Source organism: Protopterus annectens, chromosome 9.part0 (genome assembly GCF_019279795.1).
Source record: "Protopterus annectens isolate FY-2018-M chromosome 9.part0, PAN1.0, whole genome shotgun sequence".
In the NCBI taxonomy this organism is placed as follows: Eukaryota; Metazoa; Chordata; order Ceratodontiformes; family Protopteridae; genus Protopterus; species Protopterus annectens.
Genome location: NC_056743.1, coordinates 1,807,408,160 through 1,807,435,553, shown reverse-complemented (window position 1 = coordinate 1,807,435,553; position 27,394 = coordinate 1,807,408,160). Strand labels below are relative to the sequence as shown.

Below are 27,394 nucleotides of genomic sequence, written 5' to 3'. Positions count from 1 at the left end.
TTGTAGGAAATCTTTAACAGTTTGCATAGATTTAGCTTTTTCCTCCATCTTTTTAAGTACTACTTCTGCTTTGTTGCCAAACAGGCGGTCCTGATTTAAGGGAGCATCCAGCAATTTAGCTTTAACATGACCTGGTAAGGATTGCTCCTTAAACCAAGCATGCCTTCTAAGTACAGACCCAGTGACAGCAGCCCTGCAAGATGCCCCTAGTGAATCAAAACCACACTGCAAAGTATGTTTTCCAACTTGTTCAGCAGAATGCATTAAATCCTTATTTTCAGCACAGTCAGGAATCATCATCATTTTCTGTTTAAGCAATCCAATAATATGCTGCTGATACTTTAAAATATGAAACTGGCAGTTTAAGGCCCTAATGGCCAAGGTTGCAGAAGTGTATACCTTCTTACCCAATCTATCCAGCGCCCTAGAATCTCTATCAGAGGGGGTAGGATTTTTAGCAGTAGTAACCTTAATGCCCTTGGGTCCCTGTGAAATGGTCTCAGGATCCACAATAGGATTTTTAAAAAGGAACTTGGGATTTTTAAAAAGGAACTTGTGAGAGTCAGGAACCCCGTAATATCTATCAGGTTTTTTGGGAGCAGGAGGTAAAGAGTCAGGGGCCAAGTTAGAGTCCGAAAAGGCATCATCAACAATGTTGAGTACAGGAGGTATAGCTAAAGGGTCAGGGGCCAAGCTAGAGTTCGAAAAGGCATCATCAACAATGTCTAGTACAGGAGGGACAGCTAAAGGCCTGTGTTGAGGCAGAAGAAAGAAATCCCTGGGCCTCCTTTTAGAATCTGAGTAATCCTGGCTTTCTCAGCAGAAATGCTCCCTAAGAGTATGCAAGGTTTCACCAAAAGAGAAATCCTCTGAGGGGGAAGCAGAGGGAATAGAGTCCTCTGCATCAGAATCCTCATAGGCAGATAAGGCTAAATCCTGGTCATCCGAGGAAACAGAAATTTCAGAATCCTAATCAGAAGTATCATAAGCAAATTCAGTCCTAGGTCTCAGAGAGGGAAGGTTGGCTTCCCCTGATTAAAGTAATAAGGTCTTCAGCCATTCTTATCATTTGTTTTTTAGGCATAGAGGCCTGACCATGCAGTCTGGGCATCAGTTTTCTAGGCATGGTTCGAGTTTTAGGCCTTGAAGAAGAAGATGGCGTCGGTTTAATATGCAAGTCAGTAGGCCTGAATACACCCTCAGAAGCCAGTGCCTGCACAGAGATTCCAGACCCATCCAAGGTAGAGACATCCGCAGGTTCCAGAGCTGAAGCATCTCGCAGCATACCGGACTCTGAATGAGTCTCAGTAAAGGCCTGTGAATCTGAAGTAGCGGGTATCAGGGGCTGCGAAAGCACCTCACTGAGTACCGGCGAACTGGCAACTAGCTTAGGAGAAGCATTGTCAGCAGCTTTGGACCTAGGTGGCCTGTCTCTGTCTTTATCTTTAAGTTTTTTAGGAATGTTGGTAGTCGGATGGCTTACCAAAGACATATCTGGATAATTGAACAGAGTACCAAAATATTTAGAAGCATAAATATACAGACGACGAATAGTTTGCTGTTTAAATAAGGCACAAAACAGACAGTGAGGTACGTCGTGGTCAGGGCCTAGCAAGGAATATAGTACGAATGAAAATCTTTATGAGGTATTTGCTTTCCACAAGAAATACAATTATACTGACTTTTACTGGCACTGGTTTAGAGCAAGAAAAAGTTTCCCCAATGGGGTACTTAGCTTTAGTTGAAGACTTCGGTACCGAAACTCAAAAACGAAAATTTCAGGAGTCGTCCGACTGGCACTTGCAAACTGCTTCTGCTTCGGGCACTGCACAGCAAGAAAGACTGATGTAGTGGCGTCGGCTGCATGCTTTATACCCCTGACTACCTGACGTCATGGAAGATGAGATAGCAACCGACACAAGACCCAAGACTTTGATAAGCAGGCCGACTGAGGGCTACTGTAAGCAGATAACCCAAATGTGATGACAAACACAAAGAACATCTGTCCCTCCTGCTGAGTCAAGAGAGTAGGGATTTGGGGAAGCTGCCATGGAGGCAATGGTGACAGACTGCGCAGTAGTGGGTACTAGCGTTAGCGTGGCCACTTTGTGGCAATCAGGACTGCCCTTGGTCTTTCCTCCCTTATCTTGAGCAATACTCTTGTAAGAAGAGGTAGAGGGGGAAATACATAGATTGAGAGGTTTGCCCACGATAGGGCATCCAGTTTCCACACCTTGCTGTGAGGTACCCTGGTGCAGAATTTGCTGAGCTGGTGGTGGTTGTAGGGGGAAGCAAATAGGTCCACCTTTGGAGTACCTCATTTCTGGGTCATAAGGCTGAAGGTGTTGTGGTTTAATTGCCACTTGTGCAGGTCTAGGTGATTTCTGCTTAAGTTGTCTGCCAGAGAGTTTTGGTTGCCTGGCAGGAAGTGAGAGTGAGCTTGCAGGTGAATTTGCATGGCTGAGGCAGTGTTCCACGGGGTCATGTCTAGCCTGCAGAGTGGGTTCCCCCCTGCTTGTTTATGTACCAAATCATTGTGGTGTTGTCGGTTTTGATTAGTAAGGGCCCTGGTGAGAGTAGGGATCTGAAAGCTGCCAGAGCGTGCTACTACTACTCTTCTATATAAAATATATTCTTAAACTTCTTCAGAGATCTGTCTTTTGTTATATGTACCCTTCTGCGTCCCCAAGATGCACCCTCACTGTTGCAAATCAAATTCCAATCCCCATTATAAGTAATATTCCCTCCTGAAAGCTGATGGTTTATCTCAACATTTTCTTAAGCTTCATAATAGCAGTTTTCGGTGGAATATAAATACATGTCTGCATAATCCTCCTCCCTTACCAGTACCTCCCTTACTACCACACGTCTACCATTTTCATTTTATTCCTCTTCTGTCACTATTGGAGCACCTCTAGCAATTAGTACAACTACTCCTCTTTTCCTTTGTCCCTGATACTCTGCTGAATATCCCTCCTGAAATCCTCTCTTTATCAAATTCACATGCTCATTTCTTTCCAAGTGTGTCTCCTGCAGCACTGCTACTTGCACTCTGCATTTCTTAAAATAATTCAATACTTTTTCCTTTTTGCCAATATCTATGAGGACATTCACATTCCAAAATAATATTTAATGTAGATATTTTGATGTTATTCCCACCTATTATGTATGACAGCTTTTTAAATGTCTTTTGTTTTACATGCACTTACTAATGTCTGTCAAGTTGATATTTTATACAGTTTTCTGGACATCTCCATTTGAATCTATGTCAGTTTATAAGACATTTCAACTAAAACCCTCAAAAACACCCCCATAAACTATTAACTTAAAACAAGCGCACAAAACTATGCGAATCTTCAAATAATGAAGTGTAACCCTCCTGATGGAAGCAACTGTCCCAAAATGACAGCTGCACACAGGGAAACCTAACCTAAAATTAAGGATATTCACCCTAAGACGCATGTTATAGCCTGTGCTCCTACTTATATTAATTGCTGTCTGTTCTTGTCTTACATTTATTCCCCTCCCAGATGTGGAAAACAGCTTGTATGTTTTCAGAAAAGATCAACTTTTAACCTTAAAAATTGGTTTCTCTTTTTACTGCATACCAGTCAGCTTGTTTCCATGGAAACCTAAGAATAAAATATACATCTGCCCTCAGCTACAGACTTCTTAAACAGAATATTTGTTAAAGGAAAACATTTTATTACAATCAGTATTCCCTTATTTACTTGCTTATACAAAAACTTGTTAGTAGATTAAGCCAAGGACCTCAATCCAGACATTCATTTATGAAAAAGTAGGAGAAAACATATCAACTCAACATATATTATAACCTGTGCACTTTTACACCTCACCCCCCACTTCAACAACCCAAGATTACGGCATAGCAACTTAAAAAGCCTTTTGTCCAGCCTCTCTCTTCTTTTTACACTGTAATGCCTGCATTTCTTAAAACTTAAAAAGAAGAAAAAATGCACCTGCTTACTTGAGTATCTTTATCACATTCAGCAATAACTGAAAATGCTTTACTACATGACATACAATTTGTATCATGAAATGTTTTACATAAATAATGTTAAAAACAAAGTTACATGCAGCTACTTCCCCCTTTCCTTTAACTGTCCTGATGACGTGGGTTTTACATTTTTCAGTCCCTCAAATGTTTAACAAAGTTAAGAAAAGTTCAATCTTTCCCCTTTTTCTTGCAAAGTGACATTTCACAAATGTGTCTTCTACCAGTGTACAGTCAATAGCCATATTGCATACTCTACTCTCTACAATTTTTAATACTTTGCCCTTCTACCACAATTTTAATAAATTGAGCTCTTTCTGCTGGTATGACTGCATCTGTACTAATACCGGTCTTGGCTGCTTACTCGTGTCCATGTGTCCTTTCAGTTAAAAAATTCTGCTGGGGAATACCAGTCCAGTTCCTTGTTTATGTTTTCAGAAAGCTAATACAGTCTGTTCCTTCCAGTTTCTCTGATACAGCAGAAAATCGCAGGTTTTCCCTAAGTGCTCTGTCCTAAATGTACCATGTTCTAAAACAGCTATTCATGAGCGTACTGAGCGAGCCTTTTTTTCATTTCGACCTCTGATTTTTGCAGTTTTATCAGTACATCTGAACACCTGTTTAAAGTGTTTTTCCATTTTTTTCTAGCCTTTGTTATTTGAGATGATATTCTCCTTCAATGGTTCTTTTATTTTAATCAGCTCTGAGCACATATTTATTTTATCTTCTACATTATTGGAAGCCATGTCTTACCCCAAAGCTGGAGCTTGAATTGCTTTTTACTGAACAGTTGCAGGATTCTTCCTAGTCAGAGTTTTCTCTTCACTTTTTTGAGTTGACTTTCTTTCAGGTTAGGTTTCTTCTTTGCTTGCATCCAGACAATGAACTTACTAGCTAGTAACTGAATTTACTAAATCTGGCACAGTTACTGGTCCCTACCTCTCAGTTTCTTTTTCCACACTAAAAGAGCTGAAATGAAGGTGTCGATCAGTGTGTGTTGCCATCTAGGAAGTCCTCTGTAAGTTGCCCAACTTGCGAGATATTCAGTATTATTTGTATTATGAATTATACAATTAAATATATGTTTTTATAATTCTGTAAATATCCCAGTAAACACATGGACTTGTAGAGGAATTTCTTGTCATATGAAAGCTTATGTCTGGTTAACAAAAAGTATTAACAATATATGTCTATGCTGTACAGTTTCAAGATATGAAATTTGTGAAACTTTAGAAAAATATAATTTGGGGTTTGTGTACATTATAATTTAAGACGATGAATGCACTGACTTATCACTGGAAAGAATACTTTATTCTGACAACACTGTAACTTGAACAGTTTCAATAGCTTTTATTGTTCACAAAATAGTTACATTTGTTTTTCTTATGCCTAAGTTTATTTTTCAGAAAATGTTCTGGAATGCAAGATTATGTAAGTCATAGGACTTTCTTCTCTGGATGGCAGAAAAAGGCTGAACTCTCACTTCTGGTGACAGCTAAAGGCTTCCCTCTCAGGATATGCTCAGTCAATCGGTTGTCAGAGGAAGGGAAGTCTGAGCTTTTGAAAGCAGTGCTCAAAGATGCACCATCCTCATGAAAAATAATGAAGGGAGGGGTTGCCATCAGAGCTTGGAACCCAGAATCACTTCTAACTGAAGTAAAGGCCCCTAGAAGCATGGTTTTCGAAATACAAAATTTGATACTCAGAGGCACAAAGGGAGGAAGTGTGAGCTTTTCAAGGACAAAGTTAAGATCCCACAAAGGTGGAAGAGCTTTCCTAAGTGGTTTAAGATGGAGGACACTCCTAGGAAAGTACAGTTGTGTGCACTTATCATAAATTTTGATGTTCGAGTCAATTCACTGTTGCAGTCATCACATTTGGGTTATCCTGTCAGGGGTAGCTCTCAGTTGGCCGGAATACCAGGGGCTTAATATTTCTGCTTCGGCTGCTGTTGCTCCAGGACTGACGTCAGGTGGTCAGTGGTATAAAATCAGGCAGCCGACATTACATCAGTTTTTTTTTTGCCCTGTCAGGAGCCCCCCCAAATAGGGGGCTAGGTTATGGTGGAAGAACACCACCAGTAGAAAGTAAATACCAACAAATCCCTGTAAGGAGATAGGAAGATACAGAGGGAGAGACAAGGGGGATGAAGGGAGGGAAACCAAGACTGCAACAGTGAAAACACTCGAACATCTACATTTATGGTAAGTGTACAGAACTGTACTATGTTCTTCGTGTTTCACTGTTGCAGTTATCACATTTCGGTTGATTCCCAAAGCTGAAGAAAAGGGTGGAGGCAGCCAAGAAGACTGTGGGCTGGCTAGGATGCCCTGCAAGACTGCGGTGGCAAAGAATGGCCTGGATTTGGAGAAGATAGGCAGGTGGTAATGCTTGGTGAAGGTATGAACAGATGTCCATGTTGCAGCCTCCAGGATGTCCCTGGTGGGGACCCCTCTGAGAAAGGCTGCAGAGGTGGAGGTTGCTCTGGTGGAATGTGTCCTGACCCCCTTTGGGAGTGGTTTTCCATGCTGTCTGTAGCAGAAATAGATGCAGTGTGGTATCCATTTGGAGATTGTTTGTTTGGATATGGCCTTGCCCTCTGCTCCTGCTGTGAAGCTGACTAGCAATTGATCAGTTTTTCTGAAAGATTTAGTCCTGTTAAGATAGAATCTGAGCTGTCTGTGCACATCTAGAGAGTACAGAATCCTTCCCCCCTTGTTTTGTGGGTTAGGGGAAAAGGTGGGCAAATTTATGGATTGGTTAAGAGCCACACTGGACACCACTTTAGGCATGAAATATGTGTTGGTCCTGAGTGAGACTCTGTCAGCATGGAAAATGATGAAGGGCTCTACAGCCATGGGTGCATGCAGCTCTGATACTCTTCTAGCTGAAGTGATGGCCAGAAGCAACTCTGATGAAACTGCAGGTTCAAAGGGGGGGTAGGGTGACCTTTTCCAACACAAAGTTAAGGTCCCAAGCTGGGGTAGGAGATCTTCTGGGTTAGCCCCTCTTAGGAACTGTTTGATGAGAGGGTGTGAGAAGAGAGGAGGCTATGTACTGTAATGAGCAGAGATGGCATAGGCATGAATTTTAATAGAAGAGAAGGATAAACCTCTGTGTATTAGGTCTGCCAGGTAATCCAGGATGAGAGGTAGGGAGGGTTGTGCCGTTCCGGCTCCCTTAGCCTGGTTCTAGGTGCAAAACCTTTTCTACTTGTCAGCATAGGATTTCCTAGTGCTGAGGCATCTGGCCACACATACAACATCTAGGACTTATTTGCTTAGGCTGGCAGCTCGAGGGGTGGTCAGTGAATAAGCCAGGCTGCCAGGTTGAGCATCTGCAATTGGGGATGCATGAATTCTCCATTCCCTTGGGTCAGGAGTGTTGGGATCTGAGGTAGGTGCCACGGTGGCAGGAGTGACAGGCTGCGCAGCAGTGGGTACCAGTGCTGGCATGGCCAGTCTGGGGCAATCAGGATTGCCCTCAGTTTTTCCTCCCTTAGTTTAAGCAGTACCCTTGATATGAGTGGTAGAGGGGGAAATGTACAGACTGAGACTTTTAACCCACTAGAAGGATAGAGCATCCACATTCCAGGCCCTGCTGTGAGGTTGCCAGGTGCATAATTTTCTGAGTTGATGATCTGGTAGACAAAGAGGTCGACCTTCGGGGTGCCCCATTTCTGGGTTACAAGGGTGAATGTTCTGTGGTCTAGCTATCACTCATGTGGGTCTAGCAGGTTTCTGCTCAAGATGTCTGCCAGAGAGTTTAGACAGCCTGGCAGGAATTGTGCTAGCAGGTGTAGTTGCATGGCTGAGGCAGTGTGCCAAAGGGTCACGGCGAGCCAGCAGACAGGATAAGAGTGAGTCCCTCCCTGCTTGTTGATATACCACATCACTGTGGTGTTGTCTATTTTGATCAGTAGAGGCCCCGGGGAGAGTAGGGGTATGAAGGCTGTCAGGGTGTGCTGAACAGCTAACATCTCTTTTTGGTTGATGTGGAGATGCATTTGATTTTGGCTCCAATGGCCCTGAATGCACCTGCCATCCAGGTGTGCACCCCAGGCATAGTCTGATGCGTCTGTGGTGAGGGTCTGGGTGGCATGGGGTTGTGAGAAGGGAAGTCCCTTGTTGTGGTTGCAAGCTGCTGCCCACCAAAGAAAATCTTTCCTTAGAGAAGGTATCATTGGTATGAGAGTTTCCAGGTCTTGAGAGTGTTGACACCAAAGGCTTTTTAGGTACCATTGTAGTTTCCTCATATGCAGTCTGGCATATGGAATGAGTAGGATGCAGGAAGCCATGAACCCTAGAGCTTGCAGGATTTTCCTTACGGTTAAATTGGGTTCTGGTGGCTAGTTGAGAGAAGTAGCCTGTCAGATAGGCTTTATTTCTGGAGTAAAGAATGTCATCTGGGATGCTGTGTCCAGGCTTGCTCCCAGGAATACAATTTTTTGTGTGGGGACTAGTTTTGATTTCTTTTTGTTGATAGTATACTCTAGGGAGGTCAGTAGGTCCTGTACAAAATAGTCAAGTGCTGTAACAGCTTGTCCTGACTGTCTGCCTGAATCAGGCAATCGTCTAAGTATAGGTAAATGTGAATATTTCTTTGTCTGCAAAAAGCAATGGCGGAAGCCAGGCATTTTGTGAAAATTCTGGAAGCAGTGGATAAGCCAAAGGGAAGTGCAGAGAACTGAGAGTGCATAGATCCTGCCCTGAAATGCAGGTATTTCCTGCATCATTCCCTGATTGGGATGTGTAGGTAGGCCTCTTTTAGGTCTAGGGTGGCTAACCAAGCATCCTTGGAAAGCATTGGTAAAAGCTGCTGGAGGGTGAGCATTTTGAATTTTGGTAAATGCAGAAAGGTGTTTAGAATGGATAGATCGAGGATGGGGCGCCATGTGCCCTCTTTTCTGGGTACCAGGAAGAGTCTGGAGTAGAAACCTTGGCCTATCTGTTCTGCAGGAACATGCTGTATTGCCCTCATAGAGAGCAGGGAAAGGACTTGTCTTTTGGCCTCTGCCCACTGGTTTGGAGGAAGATCTGGGATCCCTTTTGGGGCTGGCGGAGTGTGGAAATAAAATTTGTATCCCTGGGACATTAGGTTATGGACCCATCGGTCGTTGGTAATAGTGGCCCAGTTGCTTGCGTGGAGGGAGAGTTTTCCTCCTAGGGGCACAAACAGGTGGGCAGAGGTAAGGGGTGGAGGTGTAAAGTCATTGTGAGTTCTTACCATAAGGGGGTGGTTTTGCACTCCCTGTTTTTGAAGAGGAGGAACTCCATTGCTTAGATCTCTGCATTCCCTGGGGCTGTTGTCTGGGAGGGGGGGGGTCTGCTTCCCCTGGGTCTCGGCTGAGCTGGTCTGGAGGGGGCAGGAAAGGACGAATGCTTGGAGAGGCAATGCCTACTGAACCTCTGAGGCTGAACCTGTAAGAAGTCTTTAACTGTCTGCATAGATTTAGCTTTTTCTTCCATCTTTTTTAAGACCTCTTCTGCCTTCGTGCCAAATAAGTTGTCTTTGTTCAATGCTGCATCCAATAATTTGGATGGTCTGGCAAGGTCTGTTCCTTAAGCCAAGCATGTCTTCTAAGGACAGAACCAGTGACTGCTGCCCTGCAAGATGCTTCTAGGGTGTCAAAGCCACATTGCAAGGTGTGCTTAGTTACTTGACTTGCAGAATGTATTAGCTCTTGTAATTCTTTATTTTCTGCACAAGCAGGAAAGGAATATATTTTTTGTTTGAGGAGTTCCATGGTATACTGCTGATATTTCAGCGTGTGGAACTGACAATTTAATGCTCGAATAGCAAGAGTAGCAGAGGTGTATACTTTTTTACCCTATCTGTCTAAAGCTCAGGAATCCCCATCTGATGGGGTGGGATTGTTAGCTGAAGTTGCTTTAATTCCTTTAGGTCCTTGAGAGATGACCTCTGGGTCAGCAGTAGGATTTTTGAAAAGAAATTTGTAAGAGTCAGGGACTGTGTAATACCTGTCAGGTTCCCTGGGAGCAGGAGGAAGGGTGTTAGGATTACAAATGGATTCCATAAAAACATCATCCACAACATCCAGGACAGGAGGAATGGCCACAGGTCTGTGCTGTGGTAAATCTAAGAATTCCCCGAGTCTCTTTTTGGACTGAGGATAGTCTTGACATTCCCATTGGAAATGCTCCCTTAAAGTATGAAGGGTTTCCCCAAATGAAAAATCCTCGGGTGGAGAGGCAGAAGGAATGGATTCCTCTGCATCAGAATCCTCAGAGAGGGGTTGCATGTCTTCATATTCAGATGCAAACAACAAAATACACAAAAAACTTTTGAAAAGCTTTAGAAACCAAGTTCAGCAAGCATACGAAACACAGAAGAGTCCCAGAATACGATCAATAAAATAGTAAGCCTTTAATGTAAGCGCTTTCGTGGAAGCCAATACCCCCACTTCTTCAGACAACTTTACAACATTCTCAAGCTTTATATATGCTTGATTTGTATCATTAATTATTTAATTATCAATCAACCAATCTGCCACTTAAAAACTATTATAAACACATACCATTAGGTTCCAATGTTAAAAATAGCACAATGTGTGCATTATATAAATAAAAAGCATCTCTAAAAAACATCTCTAGAAAAGCTTTATATATATGTGTATATAAACATGTTTTGAATAAAAAATATGTATATACATGCCCTAAACAAAAATATATGAATGTGTGTAAACTTCATTATTAAATATCGAATGTCTAGTGACTGCCTACTTAGCAACTTATCTAGTTGCATTAGTCCAACTATTATCTACGTAATGCCTTAAGCTTTAGTATACTTTTAATGGACATATATTCATTTAATCCAGTAGGGGAATAAGCAAAAGTCCTTATTTGCCAAAATATTTCCTGTTCTTCGAGGATGAGCTGCCAAGGCCCTCCTCTTGGCTCATATGGGATTTGTTGTAATACAGAAAATGTAAATATATGCATTGGGTGAGCCATAACATGCTTTGCTAATGCATTATTAATGTCCCCCCTAAGAATACTATATTGATGTTCATATATTCTTTGCTTGAATTTTCTTTCGGTTTTACCGATATAAAAGGATGGACATGCATCACAAATTGCCACATACACCACACCCCTTTTGATTCACAACTGTATCTCCCATTCAAAGTGTAGAGCTTATCTCTTATCTTGATAGAAATCCCTGTTTTGATGGACTTACAATAAGAGCATACTCCACATTTTCTCATTCCTATGGTATTGGCTTCCATGCCTTTCCTCTTTGCACTATTTTTTCTTTCTACTATACTTTTTAAGTTTGGGCCTCTTCTAAAAGTAAACTTAGGTCCAGTACCTAGTGTTTTATTAATCATATGATCTTCTGTTATAATGGCCCAATTTTTAAAAAAGATTTCTTTAATTTTTTTGGAGTCAGTGCAAAAGGTAGACAAAAAGCTCAGTATAGGGTTATCGTTATCCCTTGATCGACCCATATTTTCTTGGGATAAAATATCATTCCTGTTTACATTCACCTGGCCACGACAAGGGGCTTGAAATGTCCAATTTCTCTCTTTGCCCTTACTTCTGATATAACATCCATCAATAAGCTGTAGGGATAACCTCTCTTAAGAAACATAGTTCTCAATGTTTCGCATTCATCTAGGAAATCTGCGTCATCAGATACCATTCTTGCTACCCTTACCAGTTGGCCCTTAACCCCAGCTTTCTTTTGGTGGTAAGGGTGACAACTGGAAAAGTGTAGAAGGGCATTAGAATGTGTTGGTTTTCTATAAATTGTGGTTTTATACTGGGATTTATTCCTGTCTTTTGTTACTTTCACATCAAGATATGTTATAGAATCAACCCTGACGTTGTAAGTAAATTCTAAAAAATCAGTCATGGCAGTGATGTCAGTAATGAAATTATCTATAAGTTCAAGTTCACCTTTCCATACTAGACACATATTGTCTTGATAGCGTGTGTACCAGAGGACATTCTGCTGGAACAATTTGTTCTTAAATAGACATGATCGTTCCCAGTGGGCCATAACACTGTTGGCAAAGCTGGCCCCACACGGTGACCCCATGGCCACCCCTGTGTTTTGTAAAAACATTTTGTTGTTAAACATAATGTAATTATTTGACAAAACAATATCAAGCAATGTTTCCACTAGATAAACCTTGTTGTCATCTGCGTTATGATAAAGCATGAATTCCCTTGTCCATGAGATCCCTAAAACTTGAGGAATGACCGTGTATAAATCTTTCACGTCTATGACTACAAATATATATTTGTCATCAAATTGTAACTTATTTATATTTTCTAAAAAGTTCCAAGAATCCCTACATATTTGTTGTTCCTTACTCAATAAATGTTTTAAAATACTATCTATAAATTTGGCACATGCATAGGTTATGGAACCTCTACCGTCCACAATAGGCCTGAACGGTGGGTCCACTAAGCTTTTGTGTAACTTAGGTGTGCCGAATATTATTGGGATTCTAGGGGCAGGCATGGACAAGTACTGGAAGGTATCCATGTCTATAGACCTTTCCAAAAACAAGTCATCCAGCATTGTTCTAATTCTTTTATAGGCAGTATTAACTTCGTTAAGGCTAACCAAAGTGTAGGTATCCAAAGTCAAATATTGTAACATTCTTCTTTCATATTCAGATTAGTCCATGAACACCAAGCCACCCCCCAATCTGGATTCATGCTGGATTCATGACCCTAATGTTACAATAACCCAACACTCTTATAAAATCCCATTCATCCCTACTAATGTTAGTTCTATCAAGTTTTTTACCTTTCGCATCCAATAATGACCTTAAATCAGTTTCACACATTTTTTCAAATATGTTTAATGTAACTTGTAGGGGGGGGTGGTAAATACACTGGATACCCTAAGTGTGTTAGTTAGAGAAGAGTTAGTACCCATAAGCACTGCCAAATTCAACTTACGAACATACAACTTGAGGTCCACTATGGTTTTAACAACATCGCCCCTTCGGTCAGGGAAGAAAGACAAACCACTTGCAAAGAAATCAGTCATACTCTGTTCTATGTTAAGAACTGTATAATTAAATATTTTGAAATCACCCTGAGAGCTTAGAAGTGTGGTAGGACCCTCAGGTTCATTTATTGTTATCTTCTTCTCTGATTCTTGCGACCTTTTCTCTGCCGTTGGTTCTTGTTGTTGTCCGTATTGTTTGGTATTACCCCATTGCCCCTCCGAAAACCCCGGTCATTATTGGTTCCATTACGGTCAATATTGTTCCTCCTGTCATGATGGGGGGGCCTGATCCTGAATATTATTGTTCCTGATTCTCTCACTACGCCGTACTGTGGAAGACTGGGGGTTCATATTATGAACCCCTGGTTCATTTGCCTCAGATGTTGTGTCCAACTCAGAATTGTGTGTATCCTGGGGTGAGTTCATATTAGATACCATTGGTGGTGGAGGATATGCTTTCTTGTTCGCATATTCCTTAAGATCCCTATCAATTTTCCTTTTCTTATTGGCCAGTAACTTATTCATTGTAGCGTCAATACTAGTAAATATCCTGGCATAATCATATTTATATCTGTTAAAATCCTTATCTCCACAAATGGCATGTTCTAAAACCTCAAGTTCGACTTTGAGGTTATTAATCGCCCCTTTGTAAAAATGTAGAAACTCAAAACCTTGTTTGTCAAACAAGGATATTAATTCCTGATGAAAAATAGAATTTCCTATCAACCCCACAGCGTATCTCCATTGCCGCAACCCTTTAAGCACAATGTTTTTTGATATACATTCGTGAAAGTATGCCGTTTCTAGTTGTAACTTATGGCACTTGAATAATTTCTGGTCAAAACTATGAAGTAGATCAATAATATTACTCACCGTTGCATCATCCTTGTGCCCTTCCTCATTGTTCACTGTTATGTTGAAAAAAATCCTTGTTTTTGAGGAAATTCGACATAGAAGGGACACCATTATTGAAAGGTACCTGTTGAGAGATACTCAATGTATTTCCTGGTGTGTTTGAAGGTCTACCCACTACATTATTCCATCCTAGTTCGGTAAAGCCATCACCATTATTCACAGTGTAAGACACCCTTACTTGGCCATCAGTAGAAGCTGGAAAAAAAGGCTCCGACACCGGATTCAACGTAGACGGACTCCGCTGGGTCCTAGTTTCCTGGTTGAGCTTCTGTGACAGAGCATCCACTCTCCCTAGTAGTACGTTGACTAAGGCAGTCAGGTTCCCAATAGCATTCGCTTCTGGGGAAGTAATAATAGTAGCAGAACTCTCAGCATTCCCGTTTTGTTGAGAGAAGAGAGACTGAGAACCACTTCCATTTTCGCTTGCCATAAATCCAAACACCAACAACAAAATACACGAAAAACTTTAGAAACCAAGTTCAGCAAGCATACAAAACACAGAAGAGTCCCAGAACACGATCAATAAAATAGCAAGCCTTTAATGTAAGCATTTTCGTGGAAGTCAATACCCCCACTTCTTCAGACAACTTTACAACAAAATTCTCAAGCTTCATATTCAGATGAATCACAGTCATCAGACTCCTGTTCAGATAAAAATACTGGTGACAAGTCTCTTTCTTTTGGAAAAGGTAGGCTGGCTTCCCCTAATAAGCATAATAAGGTCTTCCGCCATTTTAATCATTTGAGACTGAGGCAAGGAAGCAGGTGCCTGAGTCTGGGTCGTCGTTTTTTGGGTACGTTTCATACCCTGGGCCTTAGAAAAGTACAGTTGTGTACACTTACCATAAATGTAGATGTTCGAGTGTATTCACTGTTGCAATCATTACATTTGGGTAATCTGCTGCCAGGTTGCACTCAGTCGGCCTGATTAACAAAGTCTTGGGTCCTGCGTTGGTTGCTGTCCCTTCTTCCATGACGTCAGGTCGTCAGGGGTATAAAACATGCAGCCGACGCCATTACATCAGTTTTTCTTGCCCCAGATGTCAGGTGCCCCCCAAATGGGAAGCAAAATAAAATTAAACACACAAAAATATACCTCCAACCAAAAGCAAATACACCAAAAAGGCTTTTAAGCATAGTAAAAGAAAGTAGAGGTATAGTAAGAGAAAAACAGGGGGCTGGAGGGAGGGTAACCAGGACTGCAACAGTGAATACACTCGAACATCTACATTTATGGTAAGGGTACACAACTGTACTATGTTCTTTGTGTTTCACTGTTGCAGTCATTACATTTGGGTACATTCCCAAAGCTATGGTTGGGAGGATGGATTTATACAGCATTAGGACCAGCTATAAGGCCCTACAAGACAGCAGTGGCAAAGCCAGCTCTGGATTTAGAGAAAACTGGTAAATGATAATGCTTGGTAAAAGTATGAACTGAACTCCAGGTAGCAGCTTCTAGAATTATCCCTGGTAGGAACACCTCTGAGAAAGGCTGCAGAAGTAGATGTAGCCCTGGTGGAATGAGATCTGATCCCCTGGGGGATAGGTTTTGCATGGTGCTTATAGCAGAAATTAATGCAATGGCTTATCCATTTAGAAATGGTTTGTTTTGAAATAGCCTTCCCCTCTACCCCTGCAGCAAATGTTACCAGCAGTTGTTCAGTTTTTCTTCGAGGTTTAGTCCTGTCCAAGTAGAATCTAAGTTGTCTGTGCACATCAAATGAATGCAGAATCTGTTCCCCTTTTTTCTGTAGATTGGGAAAGAAAGTTGGCAAATGAATGGACTGATTAAGAGCCACACTGGATACCATCTTGGGCATGAAGGATGGATTGGTCCTGAGTGACACCTTGTCTGCATGAAAGATTATGAAAGGCTCCACTGCCATAAGGGCCTGCAATTCAGATATCCTTCTAGCTGAAGTGATTACTAAAAGGAAGGCTGTTTTCCAAGAAAGAAATTTTAAGTCTGCAGTAGCAGCTGGCTCAAAAGGAGGTAGAGTGAATTTCTCCAATACAAAGTTAAGGTCCCGGGCAGGGTTTGTAGCTCTCCTGGGTGGTCTCAAGTTTTTGGCCCCTCTGAGGTACTGCTTGAGCACAGGATGAGAGAAGAGGGGAGGATCTGTGTTATAATGAGCTGAAATGGCTGAGGTGTGGATTTTAATGGAGGAAAAAGACAGGCCCTTGTGAAGCATCTCAGTTACGTATTGCAAAATCTGAGGTAATTTGGGCGCTGCTGTGCTCACCCCTTGAGAATGATTCCAGGCACAGAATCTTTTCCATTTGTCAGCATAAGATTTTCTAGTACTAGGTCTTCTCACCTCCAAGATGACATCCAGCACAGGTTTGCTGAGGGATGCTAAGGGTGAATTTAAGTGATTAGCCAAGCTGCAAGGTTCAATGTTGGGAGCTGAGGGTGCAGAATTTGGTTCTCCTGCTGAGACAGTAAGGAAGGTGTCTGAGGTAGGTGCCATGGAGAAATTTGTGACACTGAGCAGGAGTGGGTACCAGTGTTGGCGTGGCCAGTCTGGAGCAATCAAAGTCATTTCTGGTTTGTCTTGTTTGACTTTTAGCAGAACTTTGGAGAGCAGAGGCAGAGGGGGAAAGGCATAGACTGATAGGTTTTTCCAGCGGAAGGACAGAGCATCCACTTTCCAGGCTTTTTTGTGAGGAGGTCTTGTGCAAAATTTGTCCAACTGGTAATTCTGGGGGGATAGTGCAGACACCTAAAAAGAAACTACACATAGATGGTTCAGACAATACATAGGTGGTATTGACAGGCTTCCTGAGGGTTCAAGGTAATGACTACCAAATCAGAGGACAAAGCCATAATCCTGAAAGAGATGTATGCTGTTACTCAGGCCTTGCAGATCTTATCCCTCATCTGGGGTCTGAGCCCACTCAGAATTTTCACAGACAATTCTACAGTCATGTGGTACATAAACAAGCAGGGAAACAATATCTTATAAGCTGTGTATACTGGCTGTTATGGCATGAAAACTGGCCTTAAAAATAAACCTATCCTTCCAAGCAGTGTACCTCCCTTCCCAGGACAACGTCCTGGCAGACTTTTTAAGCAGAATGAGGAAAGATCCTTACAACTGGATGGTGAACAGAGATGTTTTCCTAGACTAATCCACAAATGGGGTATTCCTCAGTTAGACTTGTATGCCTCCGGCCGCAACAAGGACTTGCTATCAGGCATGGAGGAAGGATGAGTCATCCTCGTCTTGGAAGAGGAGGTTCCTTTATGCCTTCCCACCTCTACCACTGCTCCCAAAGTTCTTGTTAAAGATCCAGAGAGAAAGCCCAACAATCTTACTGGTGACTCCCTTTTGGCTAAGGCAACATTGGTTCCTCTTTCTCTCCCACCTATCCAGGGGTGATCACCACAGGTGGACATACACAACACAAGAATTCACTTCTCATCCCAGCATATCCTCCCTGAACCTGACACTGTGGATGATACGATTATTATCCGTTTCAGGCACCAATTTGCTGATGACATGATACAGGCCCTTCAGGAGGTAAGAAAACATAGTACTAGTAAGTCTTGTATATCCAAGCAGAAAAAAATTTCTATCTGGTATCATGCTAAAGAACAGGACCCTATGCTAAAAGGAGTCCCTACAATCCTCTCATATTTGTATGAGTTACTTAAAGTTGGCATTGCACACACTTCAATCAAGGCACACATCAGCAATTTCTGCATGCTTGCTTCTACACCTTCCCCCCTTCTGTCTGTGTTAGAGGTAAAACAGTGTGTTCTTCATGTTTCACTGTTGCAGTCATCAGATTTCGGTTATCCTGCCAGGGGTAGTCCTCAGTCAGCCCAAATACCAGAAGCTTGGTATTTCTGCTTTGGTTGCTGCCGCTCCAAGACTGACATCAGGTTGTCAGTGGTATAAAATCAGGCAGCAGATGCCATTACATCAGTCTTTCTTGCCGAGGAGCCCGAAGCAGAAATAGTTTGCACGAGTGCCAGTCAGCCGCTACCTGAGTTTTTGTTTCCGAATTGAAGTTGAAGTCTTCTAAAGCTAACTACCCCGTTGGAGATCCTTTTTACTTGCTCTAACCGATGTCAGAAAAAGTTAACAGTTGTCTTACCTGTGGAAAGCAAATACCACACCGAGACTTCCATTCTTACTGTGTCACCTGTTTAGGCCCACACCACTATGTCCCTCGCTGTCGCTTTTGTGCTTTGTTCAATGCCTGAGCTATACGTCATCAGGCCCTTATTGTAGCTAGATATTTTCACTCTCAGTCCTCGAATTTCAATATGGCTTTCTTTGGTAAGCTATCCGACTACTGGTCTTCCGAAAAAACGTAAGGATAAAGATACAGACCGCATAGGTCCAAAACTGCAGACGACGCTATTTGTCATTTATCCGGTCCTCAGTGAGGTGCTTTTGCAGCCCCTGATGCCCGCTTCTGCGGATTTGCAGGCCACTACCGAGACCCTTTCGGAGTTCGGTATGCCGCAAGACTCTTCGACTAAGGATCCTGCGGATGTCTCTACCTTGGATGGGTCCAGAGACGCTGAAAAGGCACTGGCTTCTGAGGAAGTACTTTGCACTACCGATACTCGACACAGATAAACAACTTCTTTCACGTCTTCAGTTCCATCTAAAACTACCAATATGTTCTTCGTGTTTCACTGTTGCAGTCATTACATTTGGGTAATCTGCTGGCAGGTTGCCCTCAGTCGGCCTGATTAACAAAGTCTTGGGTCCTGCTTCGGTTGCTGTCCCTTCTTCCAGGACGTTAGGTTGTCAGGGGTATAAAACATGCAGCCGACACCATTGCATCAGTCTTTCTTGCCGTGCGGTGCCCGAAGCAGAAGCAGTTCGCAAGTGCCGGTCGGCGGACTCCTGAAATTTTTGTTTTCGAGTTTCAGAACCGAAGTCTTCAACTTAAAGCTAAGTACCCCATTGGGGAAACTTTTTCTTGCTCCCTAACGATGTCAGTAGAAGTTAACAATTGCATTACTTGTGGGAAGCAAATACCACATAAAGATTTTCATTTGTACTGTATTCCTTGCCTAGGCCCTGAACACGACGTACCTTGCTGTCAATTTTGTGCTTTATTTAATGAACGCACTATCCGTCGTCGGTACATTTGTGCCTCTAAATATTTCGATTCTCGGCTTAATTATCCAGAAATGTCGTCGGTTAGCCATCCGGCTACCGGAATTCCGAAAAAACACAAAGAAAAAGACAGAGACAGGCCGTCAAGGTCCAAAACTGCCGACGATGCTTCTCCTAAGCCAGTCAATAGTTCGCCGGTACTTAGTGAGGGGCTTTCACAGACCCTGATACCCGCTATTTCTGACTCGCAGGCCTCTACTGAGACCCATTCGGAGTCTGGTATGCCGCAAGATGCTTCACCTATGGAACCCGCGGATGTCTCTTCCTTGGATGGGTCTGGAGCCGCTGTGCAAACACCGGCTTCTGAGGGTGTATTCAGGCCTATAGACTTTCATATTAAACCGACTCCACCTTCTATTCTAAGGCCTAAATCTCGAACTGTGTCTAAAAAACTGGCGCCTAGGCCACATGTTCAGGCTCCTATGCCTAAAAAACAAATGATCAAAATGGCTGAAGATCTTATTACTCTAATCAGGGGTAGTCAACCCCCCGCCCCCTTCTAAGAGGCCTAGGACTGAGCTTGACTATGAATCTTCTGATCAGGACTCGTTTTCTTCTAATTCTTCCAATGACCTGGATTTGTCCATTCCTACTTATGAGGATTTTAATGCAGAGGATTCCATTCCCTCTGCTTCCCCCCTGAGGACTTTTCTTTTGGGGAAACTTTACATACCTTAAGGGAGCATTTCCACTGGGAAAGTCAGGAATTTTCTGAATCTAAAAAGAGGCTTAGGGATTTCCTTCTTCTACCTCAGCATAGGCCTTTGGCTATACCTCCTGTACTAGACATTGTTGATGTGTTTTCAGAATCCAGTATGGCCCCCAATTCTCTGCCTCCGGCTCCTAGTAAACCTGACAGATACTACAGGGTTCCTGAGTCCCACAAGTTCCTTTTCAAAAATCCTGTTGCAGACCCAGAAACCATTTCTCAGGGGCCCAAGGGCATTAAGGCTTCTTCTGCTAAAAATCCTACCCCTTCTGATAGAGACTCCAGGGCGCTGGATAGATGGGGGTAAAAAGGTTTATACTTCTGCAACCTTGGTAATCAGGGCTTTAAACTGCCAATTTCATATGCTAAAATATCAACAGCATATTATGGGACTGCTTAAACAGAAAATTATGTTGAGTTCTGACTGTGTGGAAAATAAAGATTTACAGGATTTATTGCATTCAGCTGAACAAGTTGGAAAACATACTTTGCAGTGTGGTTTTGATTCTTTAGAGGGCTCTTGCAGGGCTGCTGTTACTGGGTCTGTGCTTAGAAGGCATGTTTGGCTTAAGAAGCAATCTCTGCCTGATCATGTTAAAGAAAAATTGCTGGATGCTCCTTTAAGTCAGAACTGCCTGTTTGGCAATAAGGCTGAAGAAGTTTTAAAAAAGATGGAAGATAAAGCTAAATCTATGCAAACTGTGAAAGATTTCTTACAAGTGCAACCTCCAAGATTTAGTAGGCACTGGCCTACTAAGAATTGGTCCTTTCCAGCTCCTTCCAGATCCACTTAAGCCAAACCCAGACACACCAAAAGCACCAGGTTTCAGTCCCAAGGGACTCTCAGAAGTAAGCAATGGGGGGGGGGGCCCTCCACTTCCAAATCTGGAAATAACAAGACACGCCCCTATGGTAAACAGTCTCAATAACTTTCCTTTAAAATTACCAAGCAGTTACCTTTTAACCGCCCCTTTGGGGGGAAAGATTGCTCTTCATGTAAAAAACTGGGAACTCATAACCCAGGAGAAATGGGTTTTAAATATAGTGTCCCAGGGATACAGATTTCATTTCCACACGTTGCCAACACCAAACGGGTGGCCAGACCTGCCCCCAAATCAGTGGGCAGAGGCTTAGAAACAAGTACTTTCCCTCTTAAACATGGAGGCTATCCAACCGGTACTAGAAGAGGAAAAGGGACAAGGTTTCTATTCCAGGCTTTTCCTGGTACCCAGAAAAGACAAATCATAGTGTCCAATTCTGGACCTGTCTACTCTAAACACCTTTCTGGACATTCCAAAATTCAAGATGCTGACTCTTCACCAGTTACTTCCTATGCTAGGCAAGGATGCCTGGTTGGCAACTCTAGATTTAAAAGAAGCTTACCTGCATATCCCAATCAGGGAATCTTGCAGAAGATTCCTATGCTTCAAAGCAGGCTACTTTCATTATCAGTTCTCTGCACTGCCCTTTGGCTTGTCTACTGCGCCCAGGGTATTCAGAAAGTGCCTGGCTCCAGTAATTGCATTTTGTAGGCAAACAAATATTCAAATATATCCATACCTGGACGATTGTCTAATTCAGGCAGAAAACCAAGCCATACTTATAAATCATCTGGCATTTGTAAAAAGGGTTCTAACTTGTCTAGGGTACACCATAAACGAAAAGAAATCACAACTGGTACCCTCTCAACAGATTACATTCCTGGGTGCAAGCTTGAATACAACTGCCCAGATGGCTTTCCTCGCGCCAGAAAAGCAAAGTCATTTGGTAACTTACTTCAAACAAGTGGCCACAAAAACCCTACTATCTGCAAGACAAATACTGCAAGCCTTGGGGTTCATGGCCTCCTGCATTCTACTAATTCCATATGCAAGACTGCATATGAGGAAACTTCAGTGGTACTTAAAAAGTCTATGGAGTCAACATTATCACAGCCTGGAAACAATGATTCCTATCATACCTTGTCTGCGCCTAGAGTTTCTATGGAGGGCAGAGGCCTGCCACCAAAACAAGAAACTGCCATTCACACTACCCCCTGCCGCCCAAACCCTAACTACAGACGCATCAGACTATGCATGGGGGGGCTCACCTGCCAGGGAAGTGCAGTCATAGCAAATGGAGCCCAAATCAAATGCACCTACATATCAATCAAAAAGAAATGTTAGCTGTACAGAATGCTCCGACAGCCTTCAAGGACTACATTAATCCAGGACAACTAATGGTAAAGACAGACAACACCCCGGTTATGTGGTACATAAATAAGCAGAGGGGTACACATTCCTACCCCCTCTGCAGACTAGCCATGGCATTGTGGAACACGGCCTTGAGCTACCAAGTGCAACTACAAGCTCAATTCCTGCCAGGAAAACTGAATATACTGGCAGACGGACTAAGCAGAAATCTCATGGACCCACATGAGTGGAAACTAGAACCACGGATTTTCAACATGTTGACAAGCAAATGGGGGAGCCCAGACATGGATCTATGTGCCTCCCCCCAAAATTACCAGTTGGACAAATTTTGCACAACTCCTCCTCACAAAAAAAGCCTGGAAAGTGGATGCTCTGTCCTTCAGCTGGAAAAAACTATCAGTCTAGATGACGGATACGATCTGCAAGGCCTGAATAACAGCATACATCTCTTTCAGGATTATGGCTTTGTCCTCTGATTTGGTAGTCATTAACCTTGAACTCTCAGGAAGCCTGTCAATACTACCTATGCATAGTCTGAACCATCTATGTGTAGTTTATTTTTAGGTATCTGCACTATGAATGGCAGGCCTGGGTTTTGGTTTATATACAACACCCACCACAATTTTTTTTCTTTCTTCAGGCAGGGGAGAAGTGGGATCTTGGTATCCAAGAGGATGAGAATGTTGGGACCAGACAGATGTTAGGTACCACTGAACCCTTCTCATTTGCAGTCTGTCAAAGGGGATCATGGGTTGGCTGCAACCATGAATTCTAGTGTCCTGAGGACTTCTCTTTGCAGGGCAAGTTTGAAGGAGTACAAGAGATTGAAAGCAGTCTGAGATATTCTATATCTTTATCTGTAAAAAGGACTGCTTTAAGCTTGGTATCCAATCTACAGCCCAGAAAAAACAGGTCTTGGGTAGAGTTCAGTGTGGACTTCTTGACTGGTGCCAACACTTTGTAAACGCCCGGGGGGGGGGGGGGGCTGCAGATAGTCCAAAGGGGACAGCAGAGAACTAAAAGTGAATCACAGAAATTTACTAAGAGAATGATGGATTAGTACATGGAGGTAGGAATCCTTGAAATCCAAATGCTAGAAAAGTCTGCGAACTATAAAAGGCAAGAGAGTCTGGAGCGACATTTTGAATGAGGGGACCATGAAGAAGGTGTTGAAGAGGAACACAAAAAAAAGTCTGAAATAAAACCCTCTTCCCATGTGCTGTTTTGGAAATGGTTCTCTTTTACCTTGATCAATCAGGGCTAGAATGATGGGAGCAAGAGCTTACCCTGACTGGGAAGGAAAGGAGAGGAGAGGAGAGGAGGGAAGCCTTTGAAAGGAGAGATTTCCTTCCAGGCCATTCTGCAACTCTTTTGAATAATGGAAAGGACACATTTGTCTGTGGTTATGAGGTGGAAAATTGATAAGGATGATGTGAATCTTTTTGAGAGGGGAAGGGATGAACCAAGGGGGGGCAGGGGGAGGAAGAAAGTAGACAGACTGATTTGTCTGGGTATGGACGGCAATCAGACTTAGAATCCCTGTCTGGTTTACCTTGGTATCTCTTCCTAGGCATTTTCTTGCCCTTGGGTGGATGGTCTAGACTCCCTGCGAGGGAAAGGTATTTGTTAGGTAATTTATTTGATATATGGGGACAGAAGGGAGGAAAACATGTCGCAATCCTTCATAATTTTCCCTATCTCTTGTAAAGTTTGAAATATGCCGACTGCATCAAGGACAAATAAAAGATCCCTATACAAAACAGAATCTAAAAGCTTGTTTTGGATGTCCTCAAATAAGGTCTGACAGCAAAGCCATACGTACCTTCTGATGACAGAACCACTAGCAGCTGATCTGGAGGAGGCTTCCACTGTGTCATAGCTGTGCTTGATGCACCTGTGAATCCTCAGTCTCCATGGACATGGTCTGTTGCTTAATGTCTGGCCCTTCCATAAAAGACAAAATTCTATTTAAATTAGTCATTTGAATTTGACAGCTAAAAACTCAGAAAGGCAACGTGGATGAGGTGCACACTTTTCCCCAAATCTTTATATTACCCTGGTATCATTGTCAGAGGGAAGGTCCTTAGCAGCAGATAGGAGTTTGGAGAGCTTATCCATAGAAACGGAAAAACAAAAGGGTCTGCCACATGGGTCTTGTACAGAAACATTAGATCTTCAGCCACTTTATAAAATCTATCACACCTTTTAGGTGATGGTCACAGAGTCAGGAGCATTGGAAGTAGAGGGAAAAACATCCGGAAAGGCCTCCACGGCAGGAAGGTCTGGAGCATGTGCAGGGAAGCCCACATTTAGCAAGTTAGAATACCCTTTGGTACATCAGAAATCTGTCTGGATTTCCACACAAAATGTTATGTTAGAAATATTTTCTCCAAAAGAAGCTTCCTCTACAGGAAAATCAGGGGATAAGGAGTCCTGGTCATCAGAGGCCACTTGGTGTGGGCAGTGAATTTGTGAAAAGTAGGCCAGAGGATGCTCATCTGAATCAGTCTCAGACATCTCTTCCTCAGAGGATGATCACCGATGTCTCTTGTGAGGGGTAGCAGGAGAAGGGATAGAAGGGACAAAAGGTGGCAGCCTGAGTGCCAAGACAGCCTTAAACAGGCCATGGAAAAAATCCATCCATTCATTTTCCTGGCATGTCTGAGTTGAGGAAATATTTTTGGTTTGCTGTTTTTTCTTCTTTGTAGTAATATCTGCTTTAATAAGATGCAAAGATCTGACCCCCTGACATACTTTGATTAATGACTAAGGGTTCTTCTGATATAATTAGACAGGGTTTCCCCTTCTCACTAGCATTAGTAAGGTCATTTTAGGTGTGTGCAAATTAGATGCCATACTGACCTAAGGGGGGGTTATAGTAACAGTAAAAACAGCAACTGTAGCAGTCAAGACCAGGATAAAAGTATGGTTCTAATAAGCGAACTATACATAGAGAAAATAATAAATACTGAACCAGCACAACACAATTTATTTTAATAAACAACTGGAGCGAAAAAGTAAGCACTTTCACGATGTTCACATTGCTTCATCAGACTGACTGATTACACCAAGCACATTCAATTTAAAGTAAAATAACAGCCAATCAACTGCTTAGCGTTCATTAATGATCAATAAAATGTTTAACAATCTTAAAGCACAATACAAAAAAAGTGTAAAAAAACAGAAACTAAGTTCCAAATAAAAAACGCAAGTCATAAAAAGCACTTAGACAAACAGCAAATCAATGTCTAAGTGGACGTGCTTTTAAAAAAATGTTTCAGGGATAACACAATTCAAGCCAGGTGGTTTATCAGCATTAAAAAATAAAATTCTTATATGAACCAGTGATAGCTAAAGATACCAGTGAGCATACGGAGAACAGATTGACAGGTGTGAGACCTGGGTTCAGACTAGCTGAAAGATAATCTTAAGTTTTTCCCTTATAGGTCTGCTTATGTACCCCTTATGCCTACATGCTTTGGTCACATGTTGGATGTATGGCTCTTTGGAAGGTTATGGCTTTGATACCTAGTCCAACTAGGTTATTTGGTGAGATAAAAACAGTTCAGAATAGTGCAACACTGACTTATGGAAGGACACGTGAGTCTGCTGGAAGCTTGATGGGACTGCTTGTTTTGCTTTTCTAAAAAAAAGACCAGGAGTTTTGGAAGATTTACAAAAAGTGGACTGGAAAATCTTACTAACTCCCTAGATCAATTTAAGTACAGGAACAACAGAAAAGACAAACAAGACCTCCTTATCCAAAGCAGAATTTAGTGTCTCAGTTTTCACTTCAGAAAATTTCTGATAACATACCCAAGCAAAATGTCTCATCACAGTATCAGCAGCTGTAGCTCTGTACACTGTGCCAGCACAATCATGCATATTTAAAGAATGTTTAGACATTTGAGAAAAAGTAACAATAATATGACTCAGAAAGGGCCAATTTTCTGAGGATAGTGTACCGTAATTGTCTATACAAGTCAACATGAAACTTCAAACTACTGGCCTAGTAATTCATTATTCTGAAGTCAGACCTGAGGTAAGAAAACAAATATTTGTTACACTAATGAACTATATAATCTGGATTTGTCTTTTTTTGGACAGAAGCTATACTATCGTATTATTACAGAAAAAATCAGAAATACCCTCCAAAGCTGGCAGAATACACTGGATAGGTATAGAATATGTGGTATATCCACTTGTACATATCACAGTATCTCCTTAAGGAGGTGGACTGTCAATTTGTTCACGCAGAAGTACATTACTCATCCTGGTCAAGTCTCAGGAGGGAAAAACTCTATAGGAGAAACTGAGGAAGCACTCTCCTCAGGATCAGAGTCAGGTGCCAATGAGAAAAATTCAGAAGTCATCTGGTCCCTGTCATTATCAGAATCCTCTGATAAAACATTCTAAGGATTTGTGGAATTAATGTTTAATTTTTCCTGCTGTTCCACAGGATTCAAAGCCTGCAATAAATCCTTAGCTAAAGTAAGTGATCCATCACTGTCTTTATTATGAATACGTCTAACCTTTTTTTTTTTTTAGTCTAGAAACATCCCTAGGAAGAGAGACAGACTGAGGGATAGCACTTCAACCCAGGAAACAGGTCTCATACCTTGGATACCCAGGAGGAACCTTCCGGAGAAAATTCTTTACTCAAAGATAACAGTTCTCCTATGCTTGGTATGGGTATTGTAACAGCCACAAAGAACGTGGCTAACCTCCAGTTCTTGGTGGCAGAAAGGACTACACAGTGGGCCCCAAGAAGCCAGTGAGTGGTCTGAGGAGCAAACTACAGATACTGCAGAGTCACCCACCAATATCTGAGGCATAGACTGAGCCTGCAGTATAAGCAGAGGCTTTTTAACTTGTTCTCCTCCTTTAGCTACAGCAGGAGGAGGAAGTGCAGGACCAGTATGGGTGTCCATATTCTTACTGAGGGAAAAGCCTGTTTGCTGGAGCAAGTCAATCGGAAGGTAAGCTATATTCTCGTGCTCACAAGCAGTACATTTCAATCTCCACAATTCAGAAGTCTCTCTTCACAGAAAGCGCCATTAAATTAAGTAAAAATGCAAGTTAAGTTGTCATGAAGTATACAGAAGCACACATATCCACTTGCAATCTTTTAAAACATTTAATTCCTTCAATTCATACACAAAAGTGCAAAAACAGCACATTTTCTCACAAAAGTGCCCCAGACATAGTTAATTAGTCCCAGCAACTAAAACTACTTTGTCTGGTAAGACTTTACTTCTAAAATGTCAACACTATACATTGCTGCATTTTTTAAGCTCATACATCTGTTTAAATATCCTTATACTTGTGGGCTTACATCACACATTGGACATAAGGCTCTCCGGAAGGTTTTGGCCTCGATAACCTGGCCGGTGTCAATTACTTGTCAAAAAACAGAAACTTATCT

General features: G+C 42.2%; 1 protein-coding gene across 1 annotated transcript in view; it reads right to left on the bottom strand.

Annotated features, from left to right (window-relative positions):
• The window catches only part of SHFL (shiftless antiviral inhibitor of ribosomal frameshifting), a 1,552,615-nt gene that overhangs the window by 104,320 nt on the left and 1,420,901 nt on the right, over positions 1-27,394 (bottom strand). The window lies entirely within an intron of this gene.